Here is a 20,671-nt window from a genome sequence, read left to right on the forward strand (position 1 = left end):
GCAGGAGTGCATTTGGTTTTGCGCATGCGCAGATCCTTCCTCGCGGCAGTCCTTAGTCTAGGGCGCGGCCGGATCGCGTTTCCCTGGCCGCCAGGGGGAGGCAGAGCCTCGACCTAGTCCAACCCCTCTAGGCTCTGTAGGTTCTGCAGGGTGCTCGCCAAGCTCAGTTTAGCTGATGCAGGGCAATCTGAGGGCGCCGGTTCTGCAGCTGGTAAACCGTTCTGCTTCTAGAGGACAGCGCACTCTACAGAATGCTCAGCAGCTAACCGAACAGGTTCTGCAAAGTAGATAAAAATTTGCACACCCCCTCGTGGGTTTCCAGGGGACTTAATGGTTTACCAAGCACTTCACAGCTTGCTTGCCGAAATCTGGCTTGCTAGCATCTCACAGAATATTCCTCTACAGCATATAGTACTGCAAACAGTGTTTCGGTCCCTTTACTATTTGGAGACCTTTAACCTGCCACCCAGTATGCAAATCACAGTGGCATTTCAAAGTACAGCCCCATGGCTACCGTGAATGTCCTGCTCCTTGCTTCGTGGCAGGCTCCTCTTGTCCGAATTCCCAGGGTCAGGGGACTAGGAACATATTAGAGCCCTATAGAGACCCATTGTCTCTGTTTGCCATCAGGCAGCTGGTGGGACCAGGGGGCATTTCTAGGTGGGGTTAATGTTTCTGAACTGATGGATATCAAGGCTTTTCTGTTTTAGTCACACCACAAGGGCCACCAAACAACTGGAACACTCTAGCAGTTAGGCCTGTTCTAGAGCTGCTTGCTGCTTGCCAAGACAGTGGCACTTACTGGAGGCCAGGGCAGGCAGCCGCGTTAAACACCAGCTGTCTCTCCTCCCTCAGAACCGTACAGCAGCTCCTGCTCAAATCTTCCCAGTAATAGTTACTACTGACGGTTGACTTCTTGAGTCATCAGGAGACAAACCAATGGGCATGTCTGTGACAGTTTCTAGATTAGGTTAAGTGTGGGAAGACCCTGCCCTAAATGTGGAATGTGGTGGCACCATTCTATCTATTGTAGCTTCCTGGACTGAATGAAAAGGAGGAAGCAAGAGGAGCCAGCACCCATCTCTCCCTCTGTGGAAGGCGCACTGTGGCCAGCCTCTGCCTCTTGACTGTGGAAGGCGCACTGTGGCCAACTACCTCAAGTTCCAGCCTCCGTGGCTTCCTCATCAAGATGGGCTGACTGCACCCTCAAACTGAGCAAAGGGCCACACCTCCCTCCCTTAAACTGCTTTTGTCAGGCATTTGTCACAGTAACAAGAAAAACAGCTAGTCTCTTCCAGGTGTCCTGCAATGCCCCATAGCAGCTGGCCCTGGTACCACTCTGCTCCTTACTCCCAGCTTCATTTCCACAACACAAACACACTGTCTTCTCCTCCCCCAACACTTTCCTCTGCTCAGAGACCCCTCCAAAATCTGCCCGACTACCTGTGACTCCCCTCATTTCCTTAAGCGTTATTTGTTGACATCCATGTCCCGTCTGTGCCTCTGGGACTAGACCAGGAGGGTCTCATTTCTTGGAGCCTGGTTCAGTGCATGCGTGAGCTTAGAAGGTGGGATGGGAGACACAGACTTAGATGAAGGTCCTGACAGAGCTATAGGGTCTGGACAGCCCTCATGTGGAGTCAGCCCACCATGTTGACTTCCTGCGGGGTCTCCTTGCACACTGAGGATGATCCAATTCTATGCCAGAGGCTGGGCTGGATGAAGTCTTTTGTTCACCTGGTTATGTGGCTGTCAGTAAATTCTATGCCAGAGGCTGGGCTGGATGAAGTCTTTTGTTCACCTGGTTATGTGGCTGTCAGTACCATAAGCCCAGAACCTGCCAGCTCCTCTCCCCTCTAGTTGTGAAAACCTGCACGGGCTTCCAGAAGCTCCCTCTCCTCTACCTCATGCTGTTTTGTAGGTAGGGCTATACCTGGGCATCAGGATCCAGGTTACCCCATCTCCCAGCAGGAAGGTATGAGTGGGTGCTTGAGATTTTCCCCAGCCACTCCCACATCCATGGAGACTTGAGTATCTGTTTTTACCTCTGTAGCTCCTCACCCCTGCCAGGGAGATCACTCTACCAAGATAAGCTTTCCAGAGAGTCCTAGTCTGTCTTCTGGCTCTGTTCTGCTTCCTGAAGCCCACAACAGGAGGAGGACTGTTTGCACACTCTGGCATGCAAAGCAATTGCTTCTGTAGCCCCCGAAGCACATGGGAAGGTATGCATATACACTAGCTGCCTTACATTCAGTAGGGCTCTCCAGAAGCTCACAGAGGCTTAAACAGGTTCTTAGCCACTCAGAACAGAACCAGGGAGGGCCCAGAAACCAGATGTCCTCATGATCCAACCTCTGCATCATTGCAGTTGGGTTACCTACCAAGCCAGGTTTAGCCAGCCACAGTCACTTCCCACAGCACAGGAGGAGCTATGGTCTGCTTTGAATACCAAAGGGAACATGGGAGACTTGACTTGGGGAGGTAGCAGTAGCTGCCATCTCTGGTTGGGGATGGAGCAGCTGCTCTGTTTGTTCATCTCCATGGTGCTCTATTGCCCATGGCTCCTACAGAGAATGAAATATCTACAGCAGGGGTGTTTGTCTGTGTTCTCTGTGGGACATGGTAGATGCTGTCTGAGCACCTACTGTGCAGCAGGCAGCATTTTACCTCTGGAGAGCCAAGCAGGGCTGTGAGCCGTGAGCCCATTTTCAGCCAACTCAGTTGGCATCTCAGATGTTACTGTTCCACCTTTCTTGTCATCACTCCCCAGGGAGAAACATCTGGTTACATTCAATTAATTATTGCGATCATTACAACTAATGAAGTTTGGTTACAACTCAGCCATTCCATTTGATTAATTGAATTATTTAAATTGAATTTAAATGCTCCCAGGTGGGAGGGCACTCACTGGCTTTGAGAGGACATGGAGTTGAAAGACAGGTGACACTGGCCCCTGTGGGCTAAGCGGGGAGTAGACTTGATTTCCAAGGAAGGGTTTGGGAGTAAGAGACATGTGCCAGGATTGCTTTGTGCTGTGTCCCTATCTCAGACAGGTGACGTCGTTTTGCCCTCAGAACTCTACTCCGTATCCCTTGCTCTCCTTCCCCAGTGCAGATAGCCCTGAGTCCCACCCTGACCTTGAAGATGTCCTAGTGTCTTTCTGAAATTTCACTTCCTCTGCTCCAAACCAACCTCTCCTTCAAATATTGATCCTCTAGGACCGTAGTAACTTCCAGCAACACCCTACAAAGTGCAAAGACCCACTAACGGCAGCCAACTGTGCTTGTCCATCTAGTTCATGTTCAGACCCCAGTCCACTGTTCTTTCCATAGTTGCTGCTAACTGAAGCCTTCTTGTGGAGCCAGGCTTGCCCTTTGAGTCTTAATCTCAGTGTTTGTCCCATAGGCTGCTGGGGCAAGTAGGGCAGGCCTTCAGAAGTATGGGAATGAGGACAGAAGTTTGACCAGGTCTCCAGACTGCTGGGGCTCACTTTAGTGAGTTGCCATGCCTCTCAGGACTATGGTTTGCCAGCTGAGGGGCCTTGTGCTGCTTGCCTTGAAGGTGGCCTCAACCTGGGGAAGCAGCCTCACAGGATGCAGGCCAAGAGTCACTTGTGCTATCACTCCCTCCATCACTTCTCATCTAGCCTACCTGTCAAGAATAGCCTTCAGGGTTTCTGGATAGACTTTCTGTCCAGCCTAAGATGAAAGGGCTACCTTGGCTTTCAGGGGCTCAAGGGTGTGTGCTGGCCTGTGCCCCAGATATTAGGCATCAGAATCCCAGACTTGAGTCTGGTCCTTTCAGTTCTTGCAGTGGGAGATAGGACATTGCCCACCCAAGACCACACACAGGAGTGTGCCTTCCCAGAGCAAGCTTTGGATGCTGGGCATCCAGCCTACCCAACATAGATTCACCTGCCTCTTCCTGCCAGTGAAACCCACCCATCCTTCCCTTCCGATGGCTCTGCTGTCCCCTTACAGGAGCAGCTACCTGCATCAGGCGCTGCGGTCCCTATCCTGCCCCAGACGTGGTTGCTTAGCTTCTTAGCCACTCTGCCTAGCGCTGTCTCTGGGCCAGTGCTGCTTGTGGGAGTGGGAAGCAGGTCAGCCAGGAACTGATGTTTCTCAGAAGCAGCCGCAGGCACCGAGAAAGGTCTTGGTAGCTGTGTTCTGTGCTGTCCTTCCGGTTTTCTGAGCTGCAGGGGTTCCATTCATCACAAGGATGACTGTGCTGGTCATGCGCCTCTTGCCAGCTTCTCCCCTCCAGGTCCAGATACTCTATGTCCTCTTATTCAAGGATTCACAGCGAACCCTCTCAGTGTCCTGGTGTAATGGGAACCATGTGAGACGGTACCTCTAAGGTCTGGTAGAGCAGCCACCAGGGCCATGACCTGCACACCAGCCAGCCCGCAGAGTTTGGGGTCTTTCCCCCTGGGGTTTCCTCACAGCTTAACCCATTTTGTAGTTTTGTTCACCCTCTTCCTGCCCACCAAGCTCTCCATGCTATCTGACTTGGGCAAGTCCCTGCGAGTTCTGGGATGGGACGTACTGTCAGCACAGGTTACCCCGCAGCTGAATCGCAGGCCTTGTGGTGTCCTGCCCATGGAGGCAGGTAATTGACATGACTTGGGCTGACTGAGGGTTCCAGGGGAATGCTCATTTTTGGGGGTCAAGGTGAGCAGCAATCAATCACATAGGCTCCGATTATGAGGCTTCTGGGTTCCTTGTGTGTTCCTGTTGACACCGTGTTTCTGGGATCCCATACCTAATTCCAAACTCCAAATCTCAAAACAACTTTAGAGGGGTGGCTTACAACAGGATGAAACTCAAGGTCCTTTAGAGCCCAGCTTCAGGAGAATACAGGTGGTCCTCCCTCTACATGCCCTGACTCCTCCCTTGATTCCCACTGGAATAAGATCCTTAGTGAAGCTCCTGTGTCTGAAGGATTTGTGCCTCAGGTTCTGCTTCTGGGAGAACCCAGCTGAAGATAACTGTGGGCCTGGGTACCATGGTGGGTCAGTAAAGCTAGAAAAGTGGGTATGGTGTAGCGGTCTCCCCAGCGAACCTGTAACAGTGGCCACACTCCCTTTGGGCGTGGCCTCAAGCTTCCATCTGCCTGAAGCCACGCCCCTAGGGAGTGTGGCCACCTTACAGGTTCTCTGGCAAGGCCGCTACAGGTATAGTCTAGGCTTGGCGATGGTTTAAATAAAAGGCATTTTTTTTTCTGTCTCACTAGTTGGAGAATCGGTGGTTTGTAGCGTGGGAGTTGCACAGGGCTATTGTCTACATCCCTTCTGCTGGGTTGCTTTCCCTTTCCCTGAGTGTTTGATTCCCGAATCCACACATCCCAGGGGACTGCAAGGCCACGCCCACCTTGTGTGTGGCGAGATGGGAGAGATAGAAATCAGTGTCCCCTTCTCTTAGAAGTTGGGCATATCATGAGGCTTACAGCCCCTTGGTCATCTTTTAGTCACATGGCTAAGGGAGGCTAGGAAGTGTAGTCTTTCTGTTTGTAGCTATCTTCGGGCTGTCCTCCTGGGGCTCTGTGGCCACAAGAGAGGGCCCCAGGAATAGGAGGAACCTGCCCATATCTCCATAGGGAGAACACAAGAATCTTACTTTAAAGCAGGGAGGTTTTTTTTTTTCCATAGAGAGATTATCTTTGTTTAAGGAAGCATGCTGAGGACTCTGTGGGAAGCCATGCAGGAAGTGTCTCCCAGGGGGCATTCTGGGAGGTCTCTGGTGTCTCAAGTCCCAGCACAAGGCATGGCCAGGTCTCTCCTGGGCAGAGAGACCCTCACTTTGAAACCCAGCCTTGTGAGTTTGGATCCTCACAGCCATGTAAAAAGCCAGGCATGGCTGTATGTGTCTGCAGCCCCAGTGTTGACAAGGCAAAACTCGGAGGATCGTTGGAGTTCATTGGTCAGCCAGTCTCACCAACTCTGAGAGGACATCTAACACACAGTGGCTTGTGAGGGGCTGGGGACCCCAGAAAAGGAGCAGGAGTGAAGGCTTCAATGACCAAGCCAGCTTGAGGGTGTAATGTGGCTGACACAGAACCCTGAATGGCATTGGAGGTTAGGGAGTTTACAGGACTCTGTTGTGTGTGGGTGTGGCAGGGTATTCGGGGTAGAGGCTGGAGACCAACTCTGAGTGTCTCCCTCAATCACTCTCTATTTTTTGAGATAGGGTCACTCACTGAATCTGGAACTCACCAGATGGCTAGACTGACTGACCAGTGAGCTCCAGGGATCCTCCAGTTTTGCCTTGTCAGCACCGAGCCTGCAGGAACATTGTGCCCTGCCGGATCCAAATTCCACAAGCACTTTATCAACCAAGCCATCTCTTTAGCTCTCCAGAAGCCTAGGGATGGAAGAGGCATAGTGAGTGTGCACCAGCTTCCCTAACTGCTCAGCTTCTGCTGAACCACAGGTGTGTCCTGAGAGGCTGGGCTCGGCCTCCACTCACTCTTCTGGGGTTGGCAGAACTGGACTCATGTGGGGCTCACAACCATGCTTCCTCACCTCACAGGAAGCCTGGAATATTCTATTCACTAATGATTGTCTTAGGTGACTCCTCATCATCCCATAGTATATCATACCTGTGCTGGTTGTGTCCCCTTCCTCCAGGTGTTCCAGCATGGACATCCTGTGCACTCAGGACTAATGTGTCACAGCAAAGGCATGCCTGAGTGGAAATCACAGCTGCCTGTGAGGGCCACATCTGTGCAAGCATATGGCTTCAGGGCCTGGTTGAACCAATTCTGCCACCTTCTGCAGGGTCAGAGAAGTTTGTGCCTGGATGAAAAATGGATTTTTAAAGAACTGTAGAATATATTAAGTAATTTGAAAAGAAAAACTTCATGTATAATAATTTACACATGAAGACATGTAAATTTTTGTTAGCAAAGGGTTCAATGTAGCCAACAGCAGAGAGAGAGAGAGGCACAGAGTGAACTTACTGACCTCACCAGCTTTGACTCCATCACACTCTGTCCCGGCTCTTTTGGCCTCATCCACTTCCTCTTAAATTATCTGGACATCCATGCCACTCATCTCAGACATGATAATTTAATCTTCAAATATTCCAGTATATTTCTGGAAGATTAGGGTTTTTAAAAATGACAATAGCATTATTTAGTATTCATACATGTAACAACAATCCCTCACTATTGGCAAATAGTTAGTTTCTGTTCAAATTTCTCATTGTCTCGTAAATGTCAAAATTAGTAAAAGACGTGAAATAAGGCCCCTGGTGTGGCTCCCAGTGCAGCTGCTGGCACATCTGCTCAGTGTTTTCCAGACACGACTCTGAGTGTGCTTCCTTAAAACTTATCTGTTGAAAAACTAGGGTATTAGATACCCACAACCCGTTTTTTTTTTTTTTTTCTGGACATTGTTAGAGTCTACAGTGTGACCAGATTCAGAGCCAGGTGTGGTGTCACATGACTGTAATTGCAGTGATTGAGAGACAGATTCAGGAAGATCAAGAGTTCAAGGTCATCCTTAGCTATAGAGATAGTTTGAGACCAACCTGGGCTACATGAAACTGCCTTAAAAAACCAAAAACAACAACCAAAAATGGGCTGTACTTCATTATAACATGATACAAAAAAGCAACAAAGTCATTATTTTACCATTAAGCAAATAGCTATTCCATTAAACATGTCCTTATTTGATACATTGTATATACATCTGTGGGTGTGGTTTCTTTTTTTTTTTTTTTTTTTTTGGTTTTTCCAGACAAGGTGTCTCTGTATTGTTTTGGAGGCTGTTCTGGAACTCGCTCTGTAGACCAGCCTGGCCTCGAACTCACAGAGATCCGCCTGCCTCTGCCTCCCGAGTGCTGGGATTAAAGGCGTGTGCCACCAACTCCCGGCTTGTGGTTTCTTAAACTGGGTGCATTCATGCAGTGTGCAGTGTGAGCATTTCCGTCTCCCTACCTGGTTTCTATGTGTGAGAGCCTCCAAGCTCTCCTCTAGTCCTGTTTGTTCCACAGCACCTGACACTTCCTCTAACGGTGTTTTGATGTTCATTGTCTATTCCATATCCCTCATCCCATCTTGCAGAACCTCCAGGGATCTGTACTCTATTCTCTACTATGTGGCCAACTCTCTTAGCCTCTTTATGCAAATGAATTGGAATGTGCAGTTTGTCTTTCTATGTCTGGGTTATTTCAGTAACCTAATAACACCCAGTTCCATCCATGTTGCTGGCTGCATTTGACATCTCTTCAGTGGTTGATGATATTCCACTAGGTTCATGGCCCACATTATTTATTTTTAAAATAAGTTTTAAAGACTTGTTTTTTGTTAAAGCTCTGTATGTGTACATACACACCAGTACAGATACCCATGGGAGCTAGAAGAGGTCTTTGGATCCCCTGGAACTTAAAATACAAGTGGTGGGGGAGTGGCCTGATGCCAGGGCTGAAAACTGGATGGGCTCCTCTGAAAGAGCAGTATGTGCTCTTGATCGCTGAGCGGTCTCTGCAGTCCCTAACCCCAGACCACACCTTTTAAACCACTCATCCACCCATGGACATCTCGGTAGATTTCACTCCAGGGGCATTGTGAATAAAGCTGCAATTGCAATGGCTTATGTACTCGGCGGTGGGACTTCTGGGCCATGAGGTAGTTGTCTTTTCAGGTCTTGAGATGCCTCCTTGCTGTTTTCCTCAGTGACTGCACTAACACCATTCTGCCAGCATCCTTGTTGGCGTTTTATCAATGTCTTTGGTCTCTTCAGTAATACCTGTTCTCCCTGGGATGAGATGTTGTCTCACTGTAACCTCGGTTTAAGTTTCCCTGGTGGTCATGCCAGGCTGGACATTTTAAAAATTGTTGTTGATTATTTGTTTTTTCTTCATTTGAGAAAGGTCTATTCCCTATTACAAACCCAGACTGGTTTGTTGCTGTTGTTGTCTTTTCTATTCATTCTTTTCCAGATGAATAGTTTGAAGATATGTTCTGTCATTCTGCAGTCTCCCTCTTCACCCAGCTGATTGTTTCCTTTGCCATTCACAGCTTCGTAGTGTGACACAATCCCATCTGTCTATTTTTGCTGTTGTTGTCTGCGCATTTGAGGTTTTCTCCAAAACACTGTCTTTGCCAGTGTCTCGAAGTTTCCTGCTCTACTTTCTTCTGGTTCCCTTCTGGCTTGTCCTGCTTCAGTCCTCACTTGGTTTGGATTCATGACCTGTTCTGAGTTGATATCTGTGAGTTTCACACTCCCTGTCTGTCTGTCTCTGTATTCCATTTTCCCAGCACCATTTATGGAAGAGGATATTCTTTCTCCACTGTGTATTTGTGGCTCCTTTGCTGAAAATCAGTTGACTGTAAAGTGCCTGAAATAATTTCTGGATTTTATACTTTTTCCAATGGTCTGTATATCCCTTTATCCAGGCCAGCATCATGCTGTTTTGCTTTCTATGGCTTTGTATTGTGTTCTGACATTAGCTGTCATGATGCCTCCAGTTTTACCTTTATGCTTCAGTTCGGGTTGGCTGTGTATGTACAAAAGGTAATCCTTTTATTTAGTTTTAAAATCTGTAGGTCCATAGCTTCTTGCAGTAGTCTTTAAGGGTTAGTCTTTTGTATTCCTGTGGTATTTGTTGACTCATTTTTCATCTCTGATTTTATTTATATGGCTAGTCCCTCCCTCTTCTGCTCTTGTGAGCCTGGCTAATGGTTATTCGATTTTATTCATCTTTTAAAAAAACTTGCTATTGATCTTTTATATTTATTTTAGGCTCTATTTTATTTATTGCTGTGATTTTTTTCTTCTACTAAATTTGGGTTTGATTTTTTAAAAATTTTTCTTCGAGACAGGGTCCCCTCCTGCAGATCAGGCTTAGGATTTACTTCTGAAGCCCAGGCTGGCCTTGGGATTTACTCTGTAGTGCTCCTGTCTCAGTTTTCCAAATAGTTCTCTCTTTTAAAATTTAATTTATTATTATTAATTATTTCGATAGGGTCTTACTATATACCTCTGACTGGCCTGAAACTCACTATCTAGAACAGGCTGGCCTCAAATTCACAGAGATCCACCTGCCCTCTGCTTTCTGAGTGCTAGGATTAAAGCTGTGCCCTTTCTTTTAAAAAATTGTATGAAGTTACTGTGTGTGAGAGACTGTGTGTGTGTAAGTGCTATAGTACTTGTGTACTGGTGTCAGTTCTCGTTTCTTCCATGGGTTCTGGGAACTTAACTCAGGTTATCAAGCTTGCACGGCAAGTATTTTTCCCCACTAAGCCATCTTTTTAGCTCTGCAACTTGTTTTGTGACCCAAAGCATACATTGTCCATGTGCTAACAAAGACAATGGGAATCCTGACCACTGGATGCCACACTCTGTTTGTGTGTTGGGGTCACTTGGTCTGCAGTATGTCGTAAGTCTGATGAAAGTGTGGTGTGGAAATCTCCAGCTGTTAATCATATTGGCATCCACCTTTGCCTTTACTGTGGTATTTGCCCTATGTGTGGTTGCTGCAGCTCGGTGCAAATGTGTTTGTAATTCATTCTCTCCTATTGAACTTATCCGTTTGTCTTTACATAGTTATCCTTCTGTCTTAGTTTTCTGTTGCTGTGATAAGACGCTATGATCAAGGCAACTCATGAAAGAAAGTTTATTGGGGGCTCACAGTTTCAGGGGATAAGTCCATGATCATCGTGGTAGCAGCATGGTAGCAGGCAGGCAGGCATGGCACTGGAGTAGTAGCTGACAGCATGCATCTTAAGGACACAGCATGAGGCAGAGAGCTAACTGGGAATGGTGTGGACTTTTGACACACCTCCTCCCACAGGGCCACACCTCCTAGTCCTCCCCCAAATAGTTTCACCAACTGGGGATCCAGTATTCAGTGAACCAATGAGGGCCATTATCGTTCGAACCATCACACACCTTCCTTGTTTCCTTCTAAGTTTAAAAAAAGTTGGCTTATTTATTTTGTTTTTGCATATGATTGTTTGACCTACATGTATGTATGCTTATCATATGCATGCCTGGTGCCTGAGGAGGTCTGAAGAGGGTGTCAGCTCTCCTGGAACTGGAGTTACAGTGTTCAGGAGCCACCACTTGAGACCCGGGTCCTCTGCAAGTGCAACAAGTGCTCTACCTGCTGAGCCGTCTCTCCAGCCCCACCCCCTTTTGACATTTGGACTGTACCGTATTGTGTGGAGGAGCTGGCTTGTCGTAAGTTCTCTTTGGAATCCTTTGAGTCTGCTGATCTCTCATGTTTATACCTTCCCAAAGGCTGGGGAAGCTTTTAGCTATTAGCTTTGAAATAGCTTCCCCATGCTTTCCTCTGCTCATGTAACACCCATAAAGTGAGCATTTGTTTACTTAATTATTGTGGACTGATGTCTTCGGGGCTGCAATTGGAAGCAGCTGAACAGTCCCGGGTCCATTCCTGAGTGGGGGAGTGTGGAGGAGGGAAGGCTAGCTATCCCATGATGTTAAAGAAAAGACAGAGACATCTGATCATAGCAGGAGGGCAATCAGTTAATACTGAAGGCCCCCAGTTTATTGATGCATCATCTTAGGTAACTATCCAAAGGTGGGGGCAATGACAGAAGACTTCTATTATCATGTATAAAGGGCAGATAGCAATTATTTCCCTTAATCCTAGAGACACTCCTTTGCAGCAGTACTCAAGCCTTCAGGCACCCCACACCAGCACGTCTCACTAGCCTTCAGGGTGGGTATAGATGCGCCCTGGCCAAGTCTATTGCTATTTAGATAGGAATCATTCTCCACCAAGGCCAGGATGTCCTACAGCTATTAGCTGGCATATTAAAGACAATAGAAATTCTGGGCTCTCCTGAACTCGCAGCAGGTGGAATAGATTTCCAAAATATACAGTCTCATAGGCTTTCTTCATTCTTTTTATTTTTTATTACTATTTTTTTTGTTTGAGTTATTTCAAAAGACCTCTCCTTCAAGTTCAGAAATCCTTTTCTGCTTGGTCTGCTTTATTGTTGAAATCTGCATTGTATTTTTTATTTCATTGATTGAACTCTTCAGTTCTAGAGTTCTGTTTGGCTCCTACAATGTCTGTTCTGTTCTTGAGTTGATTCCCCCCATCCCCTCTCCCCCAGTCATCAGTTGCTTTCTTCGGTTTCTTGAGTTATCTGCCTCCACGCTCTTGAATTTCCCCAAGTTTCCTAGGGGTTATTATTTTGAACATGGTTTTAGAAATGTCATGGGTTTTCTTCCTCAGTGCTTGTCTGTGCGTTTGTGTAGCAGTCACCTCGTCTGGTTTTGCAGAGTAGCTCTGTACTGACTCATAGGTTGATGTTAGACATGGTAATTTGGCTTTGGTTTGTAGCAGGGCGTGAAGGTAGAGTTTCTACATGAATTCTTTAGCTGCAGTTGACATCAGCAGTGTTTGTGAGTGTCTTGTTGGCTTAGAGTGCAAGTGTCTGTGGAGGTGCCAGTGTGACGACAGGGCGGGGGATTCCGGCTGCCAGGGCTGCCTGACCTAGACCTCTTCATGTTTTGATGGTCACAACTTGTCTTCATTAATTCATTAGTGGATTGCAAATAAATCTCAAATCAATTAGAGATGCACAATGATGGATTGGACGCTATCATTCCCTTTGTATTTATGGTTGAAATAGTCCTAGAGGCAGCAGTCACCCCTTAGTCACATTTGCGCTCCTTAGCTACCTAATCGTGTGGCTGGTAGAGGAAAGACAGAATTCGTGGTTCTCTGGCTCACCCCACAGTTCTCTAAAACTGCTCTCCCAGTGGCCCCAAAAGTTAAGAAATAACTGAACTCAAGAATTCAAAGAGCCGGGCGGTGGTGGCACGCGCCTTTAATCCCAATACTCCAGAGGCAGAGGCAGGCGGACCTCTGTGGGTTCGAGGCCAGCCTGGTCTGCAGAGCGAGTTCCAGGACAGCCTCCAAAATAATACAGAGAAACCCTGTCTCAAAACAAACAAACAAACAAAAAGAATTCAAAGATATTTTGTGTTTTTAATTGGTTGAAATAATCTCTGTTACGGAGGCTCGGATTATTCTAGCTTTCCTACCAGTCCTCGAGCCCTTGGCCTTGACTGCGGTGGTCTTTCTGCACATGCCTGCCTGCTGTCTGGTTTGGAAAGTGCTGAAGCAGGTTCATCTCGAATCCTTCCTATTGGCTGGATTCAGCCATATCTCTCTGGGTCTTGATAGTGGGAATTTGTGATTAGAAATTGAAGTCTGGGCACTAGTAGTATAGAAAGCTACCACATAGGTCATGGGTTAAAGTCATTAGTTCAACTTTGGATCCACATTCAGCACCGCTGGGTTTTTATTTAACCTCTGGGATCACAGTAACACAGGGGCGACAATCAGAAAACTGTCTTCTTGAGCCCAAGGCACACAGACAACAATCGGGAGAAGTGATGGAGAACTTGCAGATGATTTTTTCTGTTTCTTTTGATTATTGCATCAACTAATGAAGTCATTAATCACGGAGGGGCAGTGAATGTGCACGTGTGGGTGGAGGTCAGAGGACAACTTGTGTGAGTTGTTTGTCTCCTCCATGTGGTCCTGTAGATTGAACTCAGGTCATCGGTCTTGGCAGCAAGCACCTTTACTCACTGAACCGTCTTGCCTTGCCAGCCTCTGGATTTCTTTTTAATGCCAGGGTGTATGGCAGACGAGATGTATTGCCAGGCTATGGCTCATAGAAGTCCCTTGGGATAGTTCTTCTTTGTGCTGGCAAAACTGGGGTGCACAGGCCCATCTGCTTCCTCTTGTTTTCAGTGCTCACCCTTTATAAATATGTATTGTGGAGGCCTGCTCCTTTCTGAAGGGAAGCAGGAGCAGTGGGTCTGGGGAAGGAGGGAGGTGTGTGTTGGGGGCTGGGAGAAGCCGAGGGAGGGGAGGATGTGGTCGGGATATATTGTAAATTATAAAATTAAAAGAAAAAATAAAATTACTCAGAGCTAAAAGAAATAAAAATAAATATGTATTGTAATTACATTATTTTGAAATCAAATCTAGAAAACCAAGCACTGAGTTTACAATAAAAACTACCCAGGCTATTTACTTTCTCAGGTGTCCTCTGAAGCTCACGGGACAAGGGGTCCGGGGTTCCCACGAGGCTCTGCACACAGCCTTTACACTGGACACTTTGGCTGGAGTCTGGCTCCCTGCCTCCCCTTGGTCCCTTTACAGAAGATGCTGCCCCCTCCCCGGATTTCTGCTGTGGGATGGGGTGGAGGTGAGCCTGAGGAGCTGCTCTTCCTGCTTCATGATGTGGTCTTTCCCTGACTCAGTGGCATCACTGAATGTCTCTTTGGTTATCATCCTTCTATGAGATGTTCTGGGTCCGTTTTTACTTTCTTTTCTCTTTGTTTCTTTGTTCCCTTCCCTCCCTCCCTCCCTCCCTCCCTCCCTCCCTCCCTCCCTCCCTCCCTCCCTCCCTCCCTTCTTTCTTCTTTTCTCTTTCTCTGAGACAGGGTGTCTTAGTGTTACTGTTGCTGCGATGAGACACCATGACCGAAGCATCTCAGGGAGGGAAGGGTTTATTTGGCTCATGCTTCCACATCACAGTCCATCATTAAGACGTCAGGGCAGGAACTCAAGCAGGGCAGGAGCTTGGAGGCAGGAGCTGACGCAGAGGTCATGGAGGATGCTGCTTACTGACTTGCTCCTCATGGCTTGCTCAGCCAGCTTTCTTGTAGATTCTAGGACCGCTAGCCCAGGATGGCCCCAGCCACAATGGGCTGCGACTTTCCACATCAGTCTTTAATCAAGAAAAATGCCTGCAGTCTGATCTTATGAAGGCATTTTTTTTGTTGTTTTTTTTTGGGAGAGGGCTTCTCTGTGTAAAAGTCCTGGCTGTCCTGAAACTTGATTTGTAGACCAGGCTGGCCTTGAATTCACAGAGATCTGCCTGCCTTTGCCTCCCAAGTGCTGGCTGAAATTTTCTTGATAGGAGGCAATTAGATGTCTTTATGATCATAGCATTGTAATTGAGGGATTATGCTACCTGCAGCTGAACACTTTTTGACTGATAAACTATGAAACAACCGACAGTCCTAGAGTAAATATGTGGTAGTTTGAGTGTAATTGGCTCCATAAACTCAGGGAGTGGCACTATTAGGAGGTGTGGCCTTGTTGGAGAAGTGTGTCACTGTGGAGGCAGGCTTTGAGGTCTCATATATGCTCGTCATGCCCAGTGTTTCAGTTTTACTTCTTGTTGCCTGCAAAATAAGATGTAGAATCCTCAGCTCCTTCTCCAGCATCATGTCTGCCTGCATGCCGCCATGTCCCGTGATGATAATGAATTAAATCTCTGAAAATGTAAGCCACCCAATTAAATGTTTTCTATTATAAGAATTGCCATTGTCATGGTGTTTCTTCACAGCAATAGAACCATAACTAAGATAAATGTGAGTGTCTATTTTCCATTGTTACAACACAATGGGCTCTCTCTCTCTCTCTCTCTCTCTCTCTCTCTCGCTCTCTCTCTCTCTCTCTCTCTCTATATATATATATATATATGAAAGGTTATTTAGTTAACATCTTTGCAGTTCAAGAGCATGGCATCAATATCTGCTTGAGCCCAGTGAGGGCCTCTCAGCTAAAAACCAGAGTGGGAAGGGTCAGTCTGACCCTTTATTCCCACCCTCTCACAAAGCTACCCAGGTCTCATGAGAACTACATGGCTTCACAGCTCCCTCAATGATCAATAACCTATAATTTCAAGGTCCCCTCTTCTAACCCTGAGGACCAAGCCTCTAATAGGTGAAGCTGGGGTGGGGTGTGGGGTGTGGGGGGGTGTGGGGGGTGGGAGGGTGGGGGAGGGTGCGAATTAGTGCTGCTTCTGAGTGCTCCTGGTTAGTGCTCCCAGCCCAAGTTCTATGCTCATTAGGTCTCAGAACAAAGAAGACCTTCTCCAGAAGGTCTATTTTAAGCACACCCCAGAAAGCTGGAGTGGTGACTCCCTTCTTTGGCACACAATTTGCCTTGTCTCGGTGGCCCTGGCACTAGTGCCTAGCAGAGTAAGAAGGGCCCTTATCTCTCCTTTGTAGAGCTGCACCACAGTCCTAGAGATGTGCCAGGCAAGTAGCATTTGATCAATTAATATTTGGGAATAATGCATATATTATTTTAGGAGCCCCACCATGTCCTTTCTATTCAAGATATTTTTGAAAATAATATATTTATTTTTATTTTATGTTCATTGATGTTTTGCCTACATATGTGTTTGTGTGAGAGTGTCAGATCTTGGAGTTACAGACAGTTGTTAGCTGCCATGTGGGTGCTGGGAGTTGAACCCGGGTCCTTTGGAAGAACAATCAGTGTTCTTAATTGCTGAGCCATTTCTTCAGCACCCCAATATAGGCTTAAAACAAAACAACAGAAACGTTTTACAGGGGATTAAAGGTCTCACCACACTCAGAAGTGGAGAGACTCAAAGGAGACTTCCAACCCCTGCTGCGCACCACACCATGCATCTTCCTGGCAAATTAGAGAGTCATATGGGGAAGTGAGAAGCTAATTTTTAAAAATTTCTCTAAAATTCTAATGGAGTGTATTGGCCAATAGAAAGATAAAATATGATTTATATAGTCAATGAGATGTTACTTAGCCTTTAAAAAATGGAAATTCTGATGCAAGCCCACTGGGAAAATATATACACGATCCGATTCCACTCATAGAGACTGATAGAGGTTTCAAACTTGTGGATACAGAAAGGTTGAGTTGGGACTGGAGGAACTATTGGATATGTGTGTAATAAATCCAGACCTTCAGGATAGGGAGAGCAGAGAGTTCTAGAGATGAAGGTAGGGATGGCCACACAGCCTTGTGAATATATCCAACACCACAGAACCACATACTTAAAACAGTTAAAATGCTGGGTTGACTGTCATGTGTATTTTATCATTACACAATCTTTATATGTCATACACAACATGTATATTCAAAAAGTGTATGAAATGAATGTCTTGTTTAAACCAAGCTCCGGAGGATCCACCTCTTGCTTAAAGAAATAGTGTCACGGATGTGAGGGCGATCTGACTGTGACATCTGTCACCCCATTGATCGCCAGGGTTGATTTGGCTGATCTGGCTGGCTAGGCAGATGTTCCCTTCCTCCCTTACCGCTCCATGTGCGTCCCTCGGTCGAAGAGGACGACCTTTCCCGAATAGAGAAGGGCCGGTCTTTGGTCAAGGGTATACGAGTAGCTGCGCTCCCCTGCTAGAACCTCCAAATAAGGTCTCAAGAAATAGTGTCACAGTGGTCCTGTTGAAACTGCAAGTACACCCTCAACTTCCTCCCCACACCGCCCTCAAAACTTGCCCCTTTGAAGGTCAGGGGCATCCTTTCTGCTTCCTTCTACCATCTTCAGGCAGGGGATGGTGCCAATCCCACGTCCCCTGTGACTCCTTTCCTCCATGAATACTTTGGGAGTGTTTTACTCTTTCTTTCCTTTCTTCTCTTGTTATTATCTGGTAAACTTGTGTACATACCATCTTCTCTTTGCTATGTCTCATGTATTTTACAGTTAGAAATAAATATGTAAAGTGCTAAATATGAAAGCTGACACCTTGAAAAAAAAACCACACAGACTGTTTTCGTAGCTTCTGGGTAGAGAAGCATAACACCAAAGACAGAAGCCACAGTGCACAGGTTGACATGTTGGATGATGAAACAGCTAATGTGCTTGTGAATAAAATGCACCTTAAGCAGAGCAGGGACTGTGACACAAAACCATGAAAGAAAGCAAGAGAAAATGTGTGTCCTACGAATCCGACTGATGGAAACCTCCACCACCATTCTAGTGTATGCTGGCCCATCTGAGAAGGCTGAAAAATAAACAATTCATCCTTTCTCAAAGGAATCCCAAGCCAGAGATGTGCACTAAATGCAGTGTTATATTATTTATGATTTATTAAAGCTTGCCTGAGGATTCAGAAAGCAAAGTCAGCCACATGCCATAGAAGCCAAGCACACACCTTTAATCCTATCAGCCAGAAACTAGGAGGTGGCCAGAAACCAGTACATACCTTCAATCCTAAGACTCAGGATTAAGAGGTAGACAGATCTCTGTGAGTCCAGGGCCACCCAGATCTACACAAGATTGGTCCAGTTCTAAAGAGAAACAGCTCACACAAAGATGATCTCAGCACCTGGGATCACACACCTTTAATCCCAGCACTAGCAAGGCATGTAAGACGGGAGCAAGTTCTCAGTAGAGAGCATTCACTCTCCAGCCACATTGAGGACAGGAGGCATTCATTCTCCAGCCACGTTGAGTATAGGCATGCTTCAGTCCTGTTAGAGGTAAGAGCTCTCTGGTAGCTCGGCTGCTTTGCTTCCCTGATCTTCAGGTTGAACCCCAATATCTGTCACTGGGTCCTTTTATTTGTCATGTTACACTAAAATTCATATACAAGACATCTTTCAAAGTCGCATCTGTAATCAGGAAAAAAATGGAAGTGACCCAAATGGTAAGCAGCAGGGGACAGCTCTAGACATCAAAGTCCCCGAAATGCTCTCCAGAGACCTGTCTGTGTTAGCAGGAAACGGGTTAGAGTTTAGTTTCGTGACAAAAGCAGACAGTACTCTGATAGATCGCTGTCTGGAGCGCAGCTGATGCACTAGCTCTGAAAAGCGTTCTGGCACCCTCTTTTCAAGCCAACACACATAGACTGTACAACCAGAAAACGTAATCTCAGCCCATAGAAATAGAAGCGCGTGACTGCATGAAGCTGAGACGAAGTGTTTGTGGAGCTCTATTTACAACAAACGAGGAGAAAACGGCCTAAGTATCAGCAGCTAAGTGATGAGCACACTGCTGTGTGCCACGGTGTGGGATAGGACTCAGCACTGAAGAGGCGGGACTTCCGGATCTGTCTCCCCAGGGTTGAGATGAAGCTCTTCAGGAAGATCCCATTGTGGGATCTGCCACACATGCCGGTCTGAAAAAGGCAAACCAGAGTGGCAGGAAACACGTTTTCAGGGTAGGGATCATCGGCAAGTATGCAGAAGGAGCCTTCGGGGTAAAGGAAGCCCTCTGTGTCCTGATGTGGTGCCGGGTCCACGGCCGTCTGCAAGTGTCCCTTCCAACTTCCGAGTCTTCTCAATGAGAGTGCAGCTAGAGCACTCACGTGCAAGAGTTCTTGGGTTTAGTTCCTGCCACTGCCCCCCAATACTCCAACTAAGTTAAATCGTAAAGTTTTTTACATTGTTCCAGTATCCAATTATCATGCTCAGAATAAGGATTTTTAAAATTTAAAGTCTGTTATAAAATAACATAATTAATGGGGCTTCCTTTAGGTGCACACATTTGTGCAGGTGCAGAGACTCTGATAAGGAAACCCACAGTTTTGAAGGCTGAACTAAATTAAGTTTTGCTTTCCAGTCTTATCCTGATGTAACTGACTATCTGAGGCCTTTCCACATGGTGACACTTTCTTCCCTCTTGTGACTCAACAAAGGTTTTCCACAATGGCCCTCTACAAGGGAAGACAATAATGGAGGCAGCAGTTTGGCCCCTCAACTGTCCCAGCCTGGAGCGGTCACTATGAATGGAGTCACATGACCCCGCCTCAACAGCGAGGAGGCTGGAAGGTGGCAGGGGAGACAGATACACAGCTAATGCAGGTTCTTCCCTCTTCCCACTGGTTTTGCTTACACATAGTGTAGGGAAAAGGGACCAGTCAAAGAAACACAACCTGAGCAGAGCCAAAGAAACACACTTTGGCCCTGCAACCAGACCTAAAGAAATGTACCCTGACCCTGAAACCAGTGCCAAAAGAACACACTTTGTCCCGGGAATCTGAGTCAGTGGAATAAATGCACCCTGGCCCTAAAATTGGAGCCAAAAGGCTAAAAAGGACCAGAGAAAGAAACACACTTTGGCCCTGAAACCAGAGCCAAATTTGACCCAAATCCTGTGCAGAAAACTAACCAATCCCTGAGCAGAGCTCTAGCCAATCTGAGCTCAGCACTAAAATCTGACCAATCCCCACCCTGGAAGCCCTATATAAACCCTGTGTCTGTTCAGCTTGTGTCTGTTCACACTACCCGGCTGTCCTCTGCCACTCTGGATTCTTCCCTCGCAATAAACCCCTTGGATGAGCTTTGGGTGAAGATCTTCTTTTGCGATGGAGCAGAGGTGACCCTGGGCAGAGCAGAGCAGAGCAAGCAGGGCTGTAACACTTGCCCGGGAAACCTTCACTTGGCAGAGCGGAGTTGTTACACTCCGCTTCCGCTCTCGCCTCTCCAGGAGCAGAGCTGAACTGTAGCAACTTCGCTGGAGAAACCTCCTGCTGAGCAAAACTGCTACACTGGGTGAACATGCCCAGCAGGAAGACCCTGTCCTGCCTGAGCGGATACACTGGGGAAGCCTTTCCCTGAGGCTGGTCTGTAAGCTGCTAAGCTTACTAAAACCTGTGGTGGTCCTTGGCTCCTGAGTTCCAGGATACCTTTCCACCTGAGCTGTGTAACACTCAGTATTCTGTGACTCCCGAGTGGCAGAATACCTGACCCACTCCTGTTCCATCCTATCCCGGCCCATCCCGAAACACACATAGGACCTACCCTGGTTCTTGAAACTGCCAGCCTTTAGTAACAGCCCAGCGTGTGGGCTCCCTGGGCGACATCCACTGTCAGTCAATTCATAAGGCTCCTCTCTGCCCACAGCCTTCTGGGCTAAGAAGACAGGTTAT

The sequence above is a fragment of the Mesocricetus auratus genome, unplaced genomic scaffold (genome assembly GCF_017639785.1).
Source record: "Mesocricetus auratus isolate SY011 unplaced genomic scaffold, BCM_Maur_2.0 Super-Scaffold_100007, whole genome shotgun sequence".
Taxonomy (NCBI): Eukaryota; Metazoa; Chordata; class Mammalia; order Rodentia; family Cricetidae; genus Mesocricetus; species Mesocricetus auratus.